General features: G+C 48.1%; 26 non-coding genes across 26 annotated transcripts; all 26 read left to right on the forward strand.

Annotated features, from left to right (window-relative positions):
* The first annotated feature begins 307 nt into the window (after nt 1–307).
* On the forward strand, nt 308–426 carry LOC119346565. Its single transcript, XR_005167806.1, has one exon. It is a non-coding gene; the product is annotated as a 5S ribosomal RNA (ribosomal RNA).
* Nucleotides 427–793: 367 nt separating this feature from the next.
* LOC119346562 lies at nt 794–912 on the forward strand. Its single transcript, XR_005167803.1, has one exon. It is a non-coding gene; the product is annotated as a 5S ribosomal RNA (ribosomal RNA).
* A 367-nt stretch (nt 913–1,279) lies between these two features.
* LOC119346553 lies at nt 1,280–1,398 on the forward strand. Its single transcript, XR_005167794.1, has one exon. It is a non-coding gene; the product is annotated as a 5S ribosomal RNA (ribosomal RNA).
* A 367-nt stretch (nt 1,399–1,765) lies between these two features.
* LOC119346547 lies at nt 1,766–1,884 on the forward strand. The gene has a single exon (XR_005167788.1). It is a non-coding gene; the product is annotated as a 5S ribosomal RNA (ribosomal RNA).
* Nucleotides 1,885–2,251: 367 nt separating this feature from the next.
* LOC119346550 lies at nt 2,252–2,370 on the forward strand. Its single transcript, XR_005167791.1, has one exon. It is a non-coding gene; the product is annotated as a 5S ribosomal RNA (ribosomal RNA).
* A 367-nt stretch (nt 2,371–2,737) lies between these two features.
* On the forward strand, nt 2,738–2,856 carry LOC119346564. The gene has a single exon (XR_005167805.1). It is a non-coding gene; the product is annotated as a 5S ribosomal RNA (ribosomal RNA).
* Nucleotides 2,857–3,223: 367 nt separating this feature from the next.
* On the forward strand, nt 3,224–3,342 carry LOC119346548. The gene has a single exon (XR_005167789.1). It is a non-coding gene; the product is annotated as a 5S ribosomal RNA (ribosomal RNA).
* A 367-nt stretch (nt 3,343–3,709) lies between these two features.
* LOC119346544 lies at nt 3,710–3,828 on the forward strand. Its single transcript, XR_005167785.1, has one exon. It is a non-coding gene; the product is annotated as a 5S ribosomal RNA (ribosomal RNA).
* A 367-nt stretch (nt 3,829–4,195) lies between these two features.
* LOC119346555 lies at nt 4,196–4,314 on the forward strand. Its single transcript, XR_005167796.1, has one exon. It is a non-coding gene; the product is annotated as a 5S ribosomal RNA (ribosomal RNA).
* A 367-nt stretch (nt 4,315–4,681) lies between these two features.
* LOC119346566 lies at nt 4,682–4,800 on the forward strand. The gene has a single exon (XR_005167807.1). It is a non-coding gene; the product is annotated as a 5S ribosomal RNA (ribosomal RNA).
* A 366-nt stretch (nt 4,801–5,166) lies between these two features.
* Nucleotides 5,167–5,285, forward strand: LOC119346549. The gene has a single exon (XR_005167790.1). It is a non-coding gene; the product is annotated as a 5S ribosomal RNA (ribosomal RNA).
* A 367-nt stretch (nt 5,286–5,652) lies between these two features.
* LOC119346558 lies at nt 5,653–5,771 on the forward strand. Its single transcript, XR_005167799.1, has one exon. It is a non-coding gene; the product is annotated as a 5S ribosomal RNA (ribosomal RNA).
* Nucleotides 5,772–6,138: 367 nt separating this feature from the next.
* LOC119346559 lies at nt 6,139–6,257 on the forward strand. Its single transcript, XR_005167800.1, has one exon. It is a non-coding gene; the product is annotated as a 5S ribosomal RNA (ribosomal RNA).
* Nucleotides 6,258–6,610: 353 nt separating this feature from the next.
* LOC119346554 lies at nt 6,611–6,729 on the forward strand. The gene has a single exon (XR_005167795.1). It is a non-coding gene; the product is annotated as a 5S ribosomal RNA (ribosomal RNA).
* Nucleotides 6,730–7,096: 367 nt separating this feature from the next.
* On the forward strand, nt 7,097–7,215 carry LOC119346556. The gene has a single exon (XR_005167797.1). It is a non-coding gene; the product is annotated as a 5S ribosomal RNA (ribosomal RNA).
* A 367-nt stretch (nt 7,216–7,582) lies between these two features.
* Nucleotides 7,583–7,701, forward strand: LOC119346563. The gene has a single exon (XR_005167804.1). It is a non-coding gene; the product is annotated as a 5S ribosomal RNA (ribosomal RNA).
* Nucleotides 7,702–8,068: 367 nt separating this feature from the next.
* Nucleotides 8,069–8,187, forward strand: LOC119346546. Its single transcript, XR_005167787.1, has one exon. It is a non-coding gene; the product is annotated as a 5S ribosomal RNA (ribosomal RNA).
* Nucleotides 8,188–8,554: 367 nt separating this feature from the next.
* On the forward strand, nt 8,555–8,673 carry LOC119346568. The gene has a single exon (XR_005167809.1). It is a non-coding gene; the product is annotated as a 5S ribosomal RNA (ribosomal RNA).
* A 367-nt stretch (nt 8,674–9,040) lies between these two features.
* Nucleotides 9,041–9,159, forward strand: LOC119346561. The gene has a single exon (XR_005167802.1). It is a non-coding gene; the product is annotated as a 5S ribosomal RNA (ribosomal RNA).
* Nucleotides 9,160–9,526: 367 nt separating this feature from the next.
* On the forward strand, nt 9,527–9,645 carry LOC119346552. The gene has a single exon (XR_005167793.1). It is a non-coding gene; the product is annotated as a 5S ribosomal RNA (ribosomal RNA).
* A 367-nt stretch (nt 9,646–10,012) lies between these two features.
* LOC119346569 lies at nt 10,013–10,131 on the forward strand. The gene has a single exon (XR_005167810.1). It is a non-coding gene; the product is annotated as a 5S ribosomal RNA (ribosomal RNA).
* Nucleotides 10,132–10,498: 367 nt separating this feature from the next.
* Nucleotides 10,499–10,617, forward strand: LOC119346560. The gene has a single exon (XR_005167801.1). It is a non-coding gene; the product is annotated as a 5S ribosomal RNA (ribosomal RNA).
* A 368-nt stretch (nt 10,618–10,985) lies between these two features.
* LOC119346551 lies at nt 10,986–11,104 on the forward strand. The gene has a single exon (XR_005167792.1). It is a non-coding gene; the product is annotated as a 5S ribosomal RNA (ribosomal RNA).
* A 367-nt stretch (nt 11,105–11,471) lies between these two features.
* Nucleotides 11,472–11,590, forward strand: LOC119346567. Its single transcript, XR_005167808.1, has one exon. It is a non-coding gene; the product is annotated as a 5S ribosomal RNA (ribosomal RNA).
* Nucleotides 11,591–11,957: 367 nt separating this feature from the next.
* On the forward strand, nt 11,958–12,076 carry LOC119346557. Its single transcript, XR_005167798.1, has one exon. It is a non-coding gene; the product is annotated as a 5S ribosomal RNA (ribosomal RNA).
* Nucleotides 12,077–12,441: 365 nt separating this feature from the next.
* On the forward strand, nt 12,442–12,560 carry LOC119346545. The gene has a single exon (XR_005167786.1). It is a non-coding gene; the product is annotated as a 5S ribosomal RNA (ribosomal RNA).
* The last annotated feature ends 140 nt before the right edge of the window (nt 12,561–12,700 follow it).

Raw genomic sequence — 12,700 nt, forward strand, 5'->3', positions numbered from 1 at the left:
TCCCGTTATATTATTTTTGACGTTTGCGATATGTTTAAGCTCGATGCTCATTGCTCGCGCGTCTTGGGGCGGCTTTGTGGCGCGAAGAGCGCTTTCTGAAAGGGGTGGAAAAAACTCGTGTTGCTGCGGTATGGAGGGAGGGGTGGAAACCGTGGAAAACTCGTCTCCGTGATTGAGCGGGAGAGTAAGTAGTATAGGACATTATCCATTGTTAGGGAACGGTTGTAATGGTAGTGAGAATGTAGAATCGTCTTTGGAGCGGACCTGGGAGTGGCAAGCATAAGGGACGAAGACGGGGAAACATGTCGGATGCGATCATACTAGCACTAAAGCACCGGATCCCATCAGAACTCCGAAGTTAAGCGTGCTTGGGCGAGAGTAGTACTAGGATGGGTGACCTCCTGGGAAGTCCTCATGTTGCCTTCCTTTTATAATTATTTTTTGCGCCTTGTGACAAACATATCGCACGTGCGCGATATATATTAATCCCGTTATATTATTTTTGACGTTTGCGATATGTTTAAGCTCGATGCTCATTGCTCGCGCGTCTTGGGGCGGCTTTGTGGCGCGAAGAGCGCTTTCTGAAAGGGGTGGAAAAAACTCGTGTTGCTGCGGTATGGAGGGAGGGGTGGAAACCGTGAAAAACTCGTCTCCGTGATTGAGCGGGAGAGTAGGTAGTATAGGACATTATCCATTGTTAGGGAACGGTTATAATGGTAGTGAGAATGTAGAATCGTATTTGGAGCGGACCTGGGAGTGGCAAGCATATGGGACAAAGACGGGGAAACATGTCGGATGCGATCATACCAGCACTAAAGCACCGGATCCCTTCAAAACTCCGAAGTTAAGCGTGCTTGGGCGAGAGTAGTACTAGGATGGGTGACCTCCTGGGAAGTCCTCGTGTTGCATTCCTTTTATAATTATTTTTTGCGCCTTGTGACAAACATATCGCACGTGCGCGATATATATTAATCCCGTTATATTATTTTTGACGTTTGCGATATGTTTAAGCTCGATGCTCATTGCTTGCGCGTCTTGGGGCGGCTTTGTGGCGCGAAGAGCGCTTTCTGAAAGGGATGGAAAAAACTCGTGTTGCTGCGGTATGGAGGGAGGGGTGGAAACCGTGGAAAACTCGTCTCCGTGATTGAGCGGGAGAGTAAGTAGTATAGGACATTATCCATTGTTAGGGAACGGTTGTAATGGTAGTGAGAATGTAGAATCGTCTTTGGAGCGGACCTGGGAGTGGCAAGCATAAGAGACGAAGACGGGGAAACATGTCGGATGCGATCATACCAGCACTAAAGCACCGGATCCCATCAGCACTCCGAAGTTAAGCGTGCTTGGGCGAGAGTAGTACTAGGATGGGTGACCTCCTGGGAAGTCCTCGTGTTGCATTCCTTTTATAATTATTTTTTGCACCTTGTGACAAACATATCGCACGTGCGCGATATATATTAATCCCGTTATATTATTTTTGACGTTTGCGATATGTTTAAGCTCGATGCTCATTGCTCGCGCGTCTTGGGGCGGCTTTGTGGCGCGAAGAGCGCTTTCTGAAAGGGGTGGAAAAAACTCGTGTTGCTGCGGTATGGAGGGAGGGGTGGAAACCGTGGAAAACTCGTCTCCGTGATTGAGCGGGAGAGTAAGTAGTATAGGACATTATCCATTGTTAGGGAACGGTTGTAATGGTAGTGAGAATGTAGAATCGTCTTTGGAGCGGACCTGGGAGTGGCAAGCATAAGGGATGAAGACGGGGAAACATGTCGGATGCGATCATACCAGCACTAAAGCACCGGATCCCATTAGAACTCCGAAGTTAAGCGTGCTTGGGCGAGAGTAGTACTAGGATGGGTGACCTCATGGGAAGTCCTCGTGTTGCATTCCTTTTATAATTATTTTTTGCGCCTTGTGACAAACATATCGCACGTGCGCGATATATATTAATCCCGTTATATTATTTTTGACGTTTGCGATATGTTTAAGCTCGATGCTCATTGCTCGCGCGTTTTGGGGCGGCTTTGTGGCGCGAAGAGCGCTTTCTGAAAGGGGTGGAAAAAACTCGTGTTGCTGCGGTATGGAGGGAGGGGTGGAAACCGTGGAAAACTCGTCTCCGTGATTGAGCGGGAGAGTAAGTAGTATAGGACATTATCCATTGTTAGGGAACGGTTGTAATGGTAGTGAGAATGTAGAATCGTATTTGGAGCGGACCTGGGAGTGGCAAGCATATGGGACAAAGACGGGGAAACATGTCGGATGCGATCATACCAGCACTAAAGCACCGGATCCCTTCAGAACTCCGAAGTTAAGCGTGCTTGGGCGAGAGTAGTACTAGGATGGGTGACCTCCTGGGAAGTCCTCGTGTTGCATTCCTTTTATAATTATTTTTTGCGCCTTGTGACAAACATATCGCACGTGCGCGATATATATTAATCCCGTTATATTATTTTTGACGTTTGCGATATGTTTAAGCTCGATGCTCATTGCTTGCGCGTCTTGGGGCGGCTTTGTGGCGCGAAGAGCGCTTTCTGAAAGGGGTGGAAAAAACTCGTGTTGCTGCGGTATGGAGGGAGGGGTGGAAACCGTGGAAAACTCGTCTCCGTGATTGAGCGGGAGAGTAAGTAGTATAGGACATTATCCATTGTTAGGGAACGGTTGTAATGGTAGTGAGAATGTAGAATCGTCTTTGGAGCGGACCTGGGAGTGGCAAGCATAAGGGACGAAGACGGGGAAACATGTCGGATGCGATCATACCAGCACTAAAGCACCGGATCCCATCAGAACTTCGAAGTTAAGCGTGCTTGGGCGAGAGTAGTACTAGGATGGGTGACCTCCTGGGAAGTGCTTGTGTTGCCTTCCTTTTATAATTATTTTTTGCGCCTTGTGACAAACATATCGCACGTGCGCGATATATATTAATCCCGTTATATTATTTTTGACGTTTGCGATATGTTTAAGCTCGATGCTCATTGCTCGCGCGTCTTGGGGCGGCTTTGTGGCGCGAAGAGCGCTTTCTGAAAGGGGTGGAAAAAACTCGTGTTGCTGCGGTATGGAGGGAGGGGTGGAAACCGTGGAAAACTCGTCTCCGTGATTGAGCGGGAGAGTAAGTAGTATAGGACATTATCCATTGTTAGGGAACGGTTGTAATGGTAGTGAGAATGTAGAATCGTCTTTGGAGCGGACCTGGGAGTGGCAAGCATAAGGGACGAAGACGGGGAAATATGTCGGATGCGATCATACCAGCACTAAAGCACCGGATCCCATTAGAACTCCGAAGTTAAGCGTGCTTGGGCGAGAGTAGTACTAGGATGGGTGACCTCATGGGAAGTCCTCGTGTTGCATTCCTTTTATAATTATTTTTTGCGCCTTGTGACAAACATATCGCACGTGCGCGATATATATTAATCCCGTTATATTATTTTTGACGTTTGCGATATGTTTAAGCTCGATGCTCATTGCTCGCGCGTCTTGGGGCGGCTTTGTGGCGCGAAGAGCGCTTTCTGAAAGGGGTGGAAAAAACTCGTGTTGCTGCGGTATGGAGGGAGGGGTGGAAACCGTGGAAAACTCGTCTCCGTGATTGAGCGGGAGAGTAAGTAGTATAGGACATTATCCATTGTTAGGGAACGGTTGTAATGGTAGTGAGAATGTAGAATCGTCTTTGGAGCGGACCTGGGAGTGGCAAGCATAAGGGACGAAGACGGGGAAACATGTCGGATGCGATCATACCAGCACTAAAGCACCGGATCCCATCAGAACTCCGAAGTTAAGCGTGCTTGGGCGAGAGTAGTACTAGGATGGGTGACCTCCTGGGAAGTCCTCGTGTTGCATTCCTTTTATAATTATTTTTTGCGCCTTGTGACAAACATATCGCACGTGCGCGATATATATTAATCCCGTTATATTATTTTTGACGTCTGCGATATGTTTAAGCTCGATGCTCATTGCTCGCGCGTCTTGGGGCGGCTTTGTGGCGCGAAGAGCGCTTTCTGAAAGGGGTGGAAAAAACTCGTGTTGCTGCGGTATGGAGGGAGGGGTGGAAACCGTGGAAAACTCGTCTCCGTGATTGAGCGGGAGAGTAAGTAGTATAGGACATTATCCATTGTTAGGGAACGGTTGTAATGGTAGTGAGAATGTAGAATCGTCTTTGGAGCGGACCTGGGAGTGGCAAGCATAAGGGACGAAGACGGGGAAACATGTTGGATGCGATCATACCAGCACTAAAGCACCGGATCCCATCAGAACTCCGAAGTTAAGCGTGCTTGGGCGAGAGTAGTACTAGGATGGGTGACCTCCTGGGAAGTCCTCGTGTTGCATTCCTTTTATAATTATTTTTTGCGCCTTGTGACAAACATATCGCACGTGCGCGATATATATTAATCCCGTTATATTATTTTTGACGTTTGCGATATGTTTAAGCTCGATGCTCATTGCTCGCGCGTCTTGGGGCGGCTTTGTGGCGCGAAGAGCGCTTTCTGAAAGGGGTGGAAAAAACTCGTGTTGCTGCGGTATGGAGGGAGGGGTGGAAAACGTGGAAAACTCGTCTCCGTGATTGAGCGGGAGAGTAAGTAGTATAGAACATTATCCATTGTTAGGGAACGGTTGTAATGGTAGTGAGAATGTAGAATCGTCTTTGGAGCGGACCTGGGAGTGGCAAGCATAAGGGACGAAGACGGGGAAACATGTCGGATGCGATCATACCAGCACTAAAGCACCGGATCCCATCAGAACTCCGAAGTTAAGCGTGCTTGGGCGAGAGTAGTACTAGGATGGGTGACCTCCTGGGAAGTCCTCGTGTTGCATTCCTTTTATAATTATTTTTTGCGCCTTGTGACAAACATATCGCACGTGCGCGATATATATTAATCCCGTTATATTATTTTTGACGTTTGCGATATGTTTAAGCTCGATGCTCATTGCTCGCGCGTCTTGGGGCGGCTTTGTGGCGCGAAGAGCGCTTTCTGAAAGGGGTGGAAAAAACTCGTGTTGCTGCGGTATGGAGGGAGGGGTGGAAACGTGGAAAACTCGTCTCCGTGATTGAGCGGGAGAGTAAGTAGTATAGGACATTATCCATTGTTAGGGAACGGTTGTAATGGTAGTGAGAATGTAGAATCGTCTTTGGAGCGGACCTGGGAGTGGCAAGCATAAGGGACGAAGACGGGGAAACATGTCGGATGCGATCATACCAGCACTAAAGCACCGGATCCCATAAGAACTCCGAAGTTAAGCGTGCTTGGGCGAGAGTAGTACTAGGATGGGTGACCTCCTGGGAAGTCCTCGTGTTGCATTCCTTTTATAATTATTTTTTGCGCCTTGTGACAAACATATCGCACGTGCGCGATATATATTAATCCCGTTATATTATTTTTGACGTTTGCGATATGTTTAAGCTCGATGCTCATTGCTCGCGCGTCTTGGGGCAGCTTTGTGGCGCGAAGAGCGCTTTCTGAAAGGGGTGGAAAAAACTCGTGTTGTTGCGGTATGGAGGGAGGGGTGGAAACCGTGGAAAACTCGTCTCCGTGATTGAGCGGGAGAGTAGGTAGTATAGGACATTATCCATTGTTAGGGAACGGTTGTAATGGTAGTGAGAATGTAGAATCGTCTTTGGAGCGGACCTGGGAGTGGCAAGCATAAGGGACGAAGACGGGGAAACATGTCGGATGCGATCATACCAGCACTAAAGCACCGGATCCCATCAGAACTTCGAAGTTAAGCGTGCTTGGGCGAGAGTAGTACTAGGATGGGTGACCTCCTGGGAAGTCCTTGTGTTGCATTCCTTTTATAATTATTTTTTGCGCCTTGTGACAAACATATCGCACGTGCGCGATATATATTAATCCCGTAATATTATTTTTAATGTTTGCGATATGTTTAAGCTCGATGCTCATTGCTCGCGCGTCTTGGGGCGGCTTTGTGGCGCGAAGAGCGCTTTCTGAAAGGGGTAGAAAAAACTCGTGTTGCTGCGGTATGGAGGGAGGGGTGAAAACCGTGGAAAACTCGTCTCCGTGATTGAGCGGGAGAGTAAGTAGTATAGGACATTATCCATTGTTAGGGAACGGTTGTAATGGTAGTGAGAATGTAGAATCGTCTTTGGAGCGGACCTGGGAGTGGCAAGCATAAGGGACGAAGACGGGGAAACATGTCGGATGCGATCATACCAGCACTAAAGCACCGAATCCCATCAGAACTCCGAAGTTAAGCGTGCTTGGGCGAGAGTAGTACTAGGATGGGTGACCTCCTGGGAAGTCCTCGTGTTGCATTCCTTTTATAATTATTTTTTGCGCCTTGTGACAAACATATCGCACGTGCGCGATATATATTACTCCCGTTATATTATTTTTGACGTTTGCGATATGTTTAAGCTCGATGCTCATTGCTCGCGCGTCTTGGGGCGACTTTGTGGCGCGAAGAGCGCTTTCTGAAAGGGATGGAAAAAACTCGTGTTGCTGCGGTATGGAGGGAGGGGTGGAAACCGTGGAAAACTCGTCTCCGTGATTGAGCGGGAGAGTAAGTAGTATAGGACATTATCCATTGTTAGGGAACGGTTGTAATGGTAGTGAGAATGTAGAATCGTCTTTGGAGCGGACCTGGGAGTGGCAAGCATAAGGGACGAAGCGGATGCGATCATACCAGCACTAAAGCACCGGATCCCATCAGAACTCCGAAGTTAAGCGTGCTTGGGCGAGAGTAGTACTAGGATGGGTGACCTCCTGGAAAGTCCTCGTGTTGCATTCCTTTTATAATTATTTTTTGCGCCTTGTGACAAACATATCGCACGTGCGCGATATATATTAATCCCGTTATATTATTTTTGACGTTTGCGATATGTTTAAGCTCGATGCTCATTGCTCGCGCGTCTTGGGGCGGCTTTGTGGCGCGAAGAGCGCTTTCTGAAAGGGGTGGAAAAAACTCGTGTTGCTGCGGTATGGAGGGAGGGGTGGAAACCGTGGAAAACTCGTCTCCGTGATTGAGCGGGAGAGTAAGTAGTATAGGACATTATCCATTGTTAGGGAACAGTTGTTATGGTAGTGAGAATGTAGAATCGTCTTTGGAGCGGACCTGGGAGTGGCAAGCATAAGGGACGAAGACGGGGAAACATGTCGGATGCGATCATACCAGCACTAAAGCACCGGATCCCATCAGAATTCCGAAGTTAAGCGTGCTTGGGCGAGAGTAGTACTAGGATGGGTGACCTCTTGGGAAGTCCTCGTGTTGCATTCCTTTTATAATTATTTTTTGCGCCTTGTGACAAACATATCGCACGTGCGCGATATATATTAATCCCGTTATATTATTTTTGACGTTTGCGATATGTTTAAGCTCGATGCTCATTGCTCGCGCGTCTTGGGGCGGCTTTGTGGCGCGAAGAGCGCTTTCTGAAAGGGGTGGAAAAAACTCGTGTTGCTGCGGTATGGAGGGAGGGGTGGAAACCGTGGAAAACTCGTCTCCGTGATTGAGCGGGAGAGTAAGTAGTATAGGACATTATCCATTGTTTGGGAATGGTTGTAATGGTAGTGAGAATGTAGAATCGTCTTTGGAGCGGACCTGGGAGTGGCAAGCATAAGGGACGAAGACGGGGAAACATGTCGGATGAGATCATACCAGCACTAAAGCACCGGATCCCATCAGAACTCCGAAGTTAAGCGTGCTTGGGCGAGAGTAGTACTAGGATGGATGACCTCCTGGGAAGTCCTCGTGTTGCATTCCTTTTATAATTATTTTTTGCGCCTTGTGACAAACATATCGCACGTGCGCGATATATATTAATCCCGTTATATTATTTTTGACGTTTGCGATATGTTTAAGCTCGATGCTCATTGCTCGCGCGTCTTGGGGCGGCTTTGTGGCGCGAAGAGCGCTTTCTAAAAGGGGTGGAAAAAACTCGTGTTGCTGCGGTATGGAGGGAGGGGTGGAAACCGTGGAAAACTCGTCTCCGTGATTGAGCGGGAGAGTAAGTACTATAGGACATTATCCATTGTTAGGGAACAGTTGTAATGGTAGTGAGAATGTAGAATCGTCTTTGGAGCGGACCTGGGAGTGGCAAGCATAAGGGACGAAGACGGGGAAACATGTCGGATGCGATCATACCAGCACTAAAGCACCGGATCCCATCAGAACTCCGAAGTTAAGCGTGCTTGGGCGAGAGTAGTACTAGGATGGGTGACCTCTTGGGAAGTCCTCGTGTTGCATTCCTTTTATAATTATTTTTTGCGCCTTGTGACAAACATATCGCACGTGCGCGATATATATTAATCCCGTTATATTATTTTTGACGTTTGCGATATGTTTAAGCTCGATGCTCATTGCTCGCGCGTCTTGGGGCGGCTTTGTGGCGCGAAGAGCGCTTTCTGAAAGGGGTGGAAAAAACTCGTGTTGCTGCGGTATGGAGGGAGGGGTGGAAACCGTGGAAAACTCGTCTCCGTGATTGAGCGGGAGAGTAAGTAGTATAGGACATTATCCATTGTTTGGGAATGGTTGTAATGGTAGTGAGAATGTAGAATCGTCTTTGGAGCGGACCTGGGAGTGGCAAGCATAAGGGACGAAGACGGGGAAACATGTCGGATGCGATCATACCAGCACTAAAGCACCGGATCCCATCAGAACTCCGAAGTTAAGCGTGCTTGGGCGAGAGTAGTACTAGGATGGGTGACCTCCTGGGAAGTCCTCGTGTTGCATTCCTTTTATAATTATTTTTTGCGCCTTGTGACAAACATATCGCACGTGCGCGATATATATTAATCCCGTTATATTATTTTTGACGTTTGCGATATGTTTAAGCTCGATGCTCATTGCTCGCGCGTCTTGGGGCGGCTTTGTGGCGCGAAGAGCGCTTTCTGAAAAGGGTGGAAAAAACTCGTGTTGCTGCGGTATGGAGGAAGGGGTGGAAACCGTGGAAAACTCGTCTCCGTGATTGAGCGGGAGAGTAAGTAGTATAGGACATTATCCATTGTTAGGGAACGGTTGTAATGGTAGTGAGAATGTAGAATCGTCTTTGGAGCGAACCTGGGAGTGGCAAGCATAAGGGACGAAGACGGGGAAACATGTCGGATGCGATCATACCAGCACTAAAGCACCGGATCCCATCAGAACTCTGAAGTTAAGCGTGCTTGGGCGAGAGTAGTACTAGGATGGGTGACCTCCTGGAAAGTCCTCGTGTTGCATTCCTTTTATAATTATTTTTTGCGCCTTGTGACAAACATATCGCACGTGCGCGATATATATTAATCCCGTAATATTATTTTTGACGTTTGCGATATGTTTAAGCTCGATGCTCATTGCTCGCGCGTCTTGGGGCGGCTTTGTGGCGCGAAGAGCGCTTTCTGAAAGGGGTGGAAAAAACTCGTGTTGCTGCGGTATGGAGGGAGGGGTGGAAACCGTGGAAAACTCGTCTCCGTGATTGAGCGGGAGAGTAAGTAGTATAGGACATTATCCATTGTTAGGGAACGGTTGTAATAGTAGTGAGAATGTAGAATCGTCTTTGGAGCGGACCTGGGAGTGGCAAGCATAAGGGACGAAGACGGGGAAACATGTCGGATGCGATCATACTAGCACTAAAGCACCGGATCCCATCAGAACTCCGAAGTTAAGCGTGCTTGGGCGAGAGTAGTACTAGGATGGGTGACCTCTTGGGAAGTCCTCGTGTTGCATTCCTTTTATAATTATTTTTTGCGCCTTGTGACAAACATATCGCACGTGCGCGATATATATTAATCCCGTTATATTATTTTTGACGTTTGCGATATGTTTAAGCTCGATGCTCATTGCTCGCGCGTCTTGGGGCGGCTTTGTGGCGCGAAGAGCGCTTTCTGAAAGGGGTGGAAAAAACTCGTGTTGCTGCGGTATGGAGGGAGGGGTGGAAACCGTGGAAAACTCGTCTCCGTGATTGAGCGGGAGAGTAAGTAGTATAGGACATTATCCATTGTTAGGGAACGGTTGTAATGGTAGTGAGAATGTAGAATCGTCTTTGGAGCGGACCTGGGAGTGGCAAGCATAAGGGACGAAGACGGGGAAACATGTTGGATGCGATCATACCAGCACTAAAGCACCGGATCCCATCAGAACTCCGAAGTTAAGCGTGCTTGGGCGAGAGTAGTACTAGGATGGGTGACCTCCTGGGAAGTCCTCGTGTTGCATTCCTTTTATAATTATTGTTTGCGCCTTGTGACAAACATATCGCACGTGCGCGATATATATTAATCCCGTTATATTATTTTTGACGTTTGCGATATGTTTAAGCTCGATGCTCATTGCTCGCGCGTCTTGGGGCGGCTTTGTGGCGCGAAGAGCGCTTTCTGAAAGGGGTGGAAAAAACTCGTGTTGCTGCGGTATGGAGGGAGGGGTGGAAACCGTGGAAAACTCGTCTCCGTGATTGAGCGGGAGAGTAAGTAGTATAGGACATTATCCATTGTTAGGGAACGGTTGTAATGGTAGTGAGAATGTAGAATCGTCTTTGGAGCGGACCTGGGAGTGGCAAGCATAAGGGACGAAGACGGGGAAACATGTCGGATGCGATCATACCAGCACTAAAGCACCGGATCCCATCAGAACTCCGAAGTTAAGCGTGCTTGTGCGAGAGTAGTACTAGGATGGGTGACCTCCTGGGAAGTCCTCGTGTTGCATTCCTTTTATAATTATTTTTTGCGCCTTGTGACAAACATATCGCACGTGCGCGATATATATTAATCCCGTTATATTTTTTTTGACGTTTGCGATATGTTTAAGCTCGATGCTCATTGCTCGCGCGTCTTGGGGCGGCTTTGTGGCGCAAAGAGCGCTTTCTGAAAGGGGGTGGAAAAAACTCGTGTTGCTGCGGTATGGAGGGAGGGGTGGAAACCGTGGAAAAATCGTCTCCGTGATTGAGCGGGAGAGTAAGTAGTATAGGACATTATCCATTGTTAGGGAACGGTTGTAATGGTAGTGAGAATGTAGAATCGTCTTTGGAGCGGACCTGGGAGTGGCAAGCATAAGGGACGAAGACGGGGAAACATGTCGGATGCGATCATACCAGCACTAAAGCACCGGATCCCATCAGAACTCCGAAGTTAAGCGTGCTTGGGTGAGAGTAGTACTAGGATGGGTGACCTCCTGGGAAGTCCTCGTGTTGCATTCCTTTTATAATTATTTTTTGCGCCTTGTGACAAACATATCGCACGTGCGCGATATATATTAATCCCGTTATATTATTTTTGACGTTTGCGATATGTTTAAGCTCGATGCTCATTGCTCGCGCGTCTTGGGGCGGCTTTGTGGCGCGAAGAGCGCTTTCTGAAAGGGGTGGAAAAAACTCGTGTTGCTGCGGTATGGAGGGAGGGGTGGAAACCGTGGAGAACTCGTCTCCGTGATTGAGCGGGAGAGTAAGTAGTATAGGACATTATCCATTGTTAGGGAACGGTTGTAATAGTAGTGAGAATGTAGAATCGTCTTTGGAGCGGACCTGGGAGTGGCAAGCATAAGGGACGAAGACGGGGAAACATGTCGGATACGATCATACTAGCAGTAAAGCACCGGATCCCATCAGAACTCCGAAGTTAAGCGTGCTTGGGCGAGAGTAGTACTAGGATGGGTGACCTCCTGGGAAGTCCTCGTGTTGCATTCCTTTTATAATTATTTTTTGCGCCTTGTGACAAACATATCGCACGTGCGCGATATATATTAATCCCGTTATATTATTTTTGACGTTTGCGATATGTTTAAGCTCGATGCTCATTGCTCGCGCGTCTTGGGGCGGCTTTGTGGCGCGAAGAGCGCTTTCTGAAAGGGGTGGAAAAAACTCGTGTTGCTGCGGTATGGAGGGAGGGGTGGAAACCGTGGAAAACTCGTCTCCGTGATTGAGCGGGAGAGTAAGTAGTATAGGACATTATCCATTGTTAGGGAACGGTTGTAATGGTAGTGAGAATGTAGAATCGTCTTTGGAGCGGACCTGGGAGTGGCAAGCATAAGGGACGAAGACGGGGAAACATGTCGGATGCGATCATACCAGCACTAAAGCACCGGATCCCATCAGAACTCCGAAGTTAAGCGTGCTTGGGCTAGAGTAGTACTAGGATGGGTGACCTCCTGGGAAGTCCTCGTGTTGCATTCCTTTTATAATTATTTTTTGCGCCTTGTGACAAACATATCGCACGTGCGCGATATATATTAATCCCGTTATATTATTTTTGACGTTTGCGATATGTTTAAGCTCGATGCTCATTGCTCGCGCGTCTTGGGGCGGCTTTGTGGCGCGAAGAGCGCTTTCTGAAAGGGGTGGAAAACTCGTGTTGCTGCGGTATGGAGGGAGGGGTGGAAACCGTGGAAAACTCGTCTCCGTGATTGAGCGGGAGAGTAAGTAGTATAGGACATTATCCATTGTTAGGGAACGGTTGTAATGGTAGTGAGAATGTAGAATCGTCTTTGGAGCGGACCTGGGAGTGGCAAGCATAAGGGACGAAGATGGGGAAACATGTCGGATGCGATCATACCAGCACTAAAGCACCGGATCCCATCAGAACTCCGAAGTTAAGCGTGCTTGGGCGAGAGTAGTACTAGGATGGGTGACCTCCTGGGAAGTCCTCGTGTTGCATTCCTTTTATAATTATTTTTTGCGCCTTGTGACAAACATATCGCACGTGCGCGATATATATTAATCCCGTAATATTATTTTTGACGTTTGCGATATGTTTAAGCTCGATGCTCATTGCTCGCGCGTCTTGGGGCGGCTTTGTGG

This window comes from Triticum dicoccoides, unplaced genomic scaffold (assembly GCF_002162155.2).
Source record: "Triticum dicoccoides isolate Atlit2015 ecotype Zavitan unplaced genomic scaffold, WEW_v2.0 scaffold43265, whole genome shotgun sequence".
NCBI lineage: Eukaryota > Viridiplantae > Streptophyta > Magnoliopsida > Poales > Poaceae > Triticum > Triticum dicoccoides.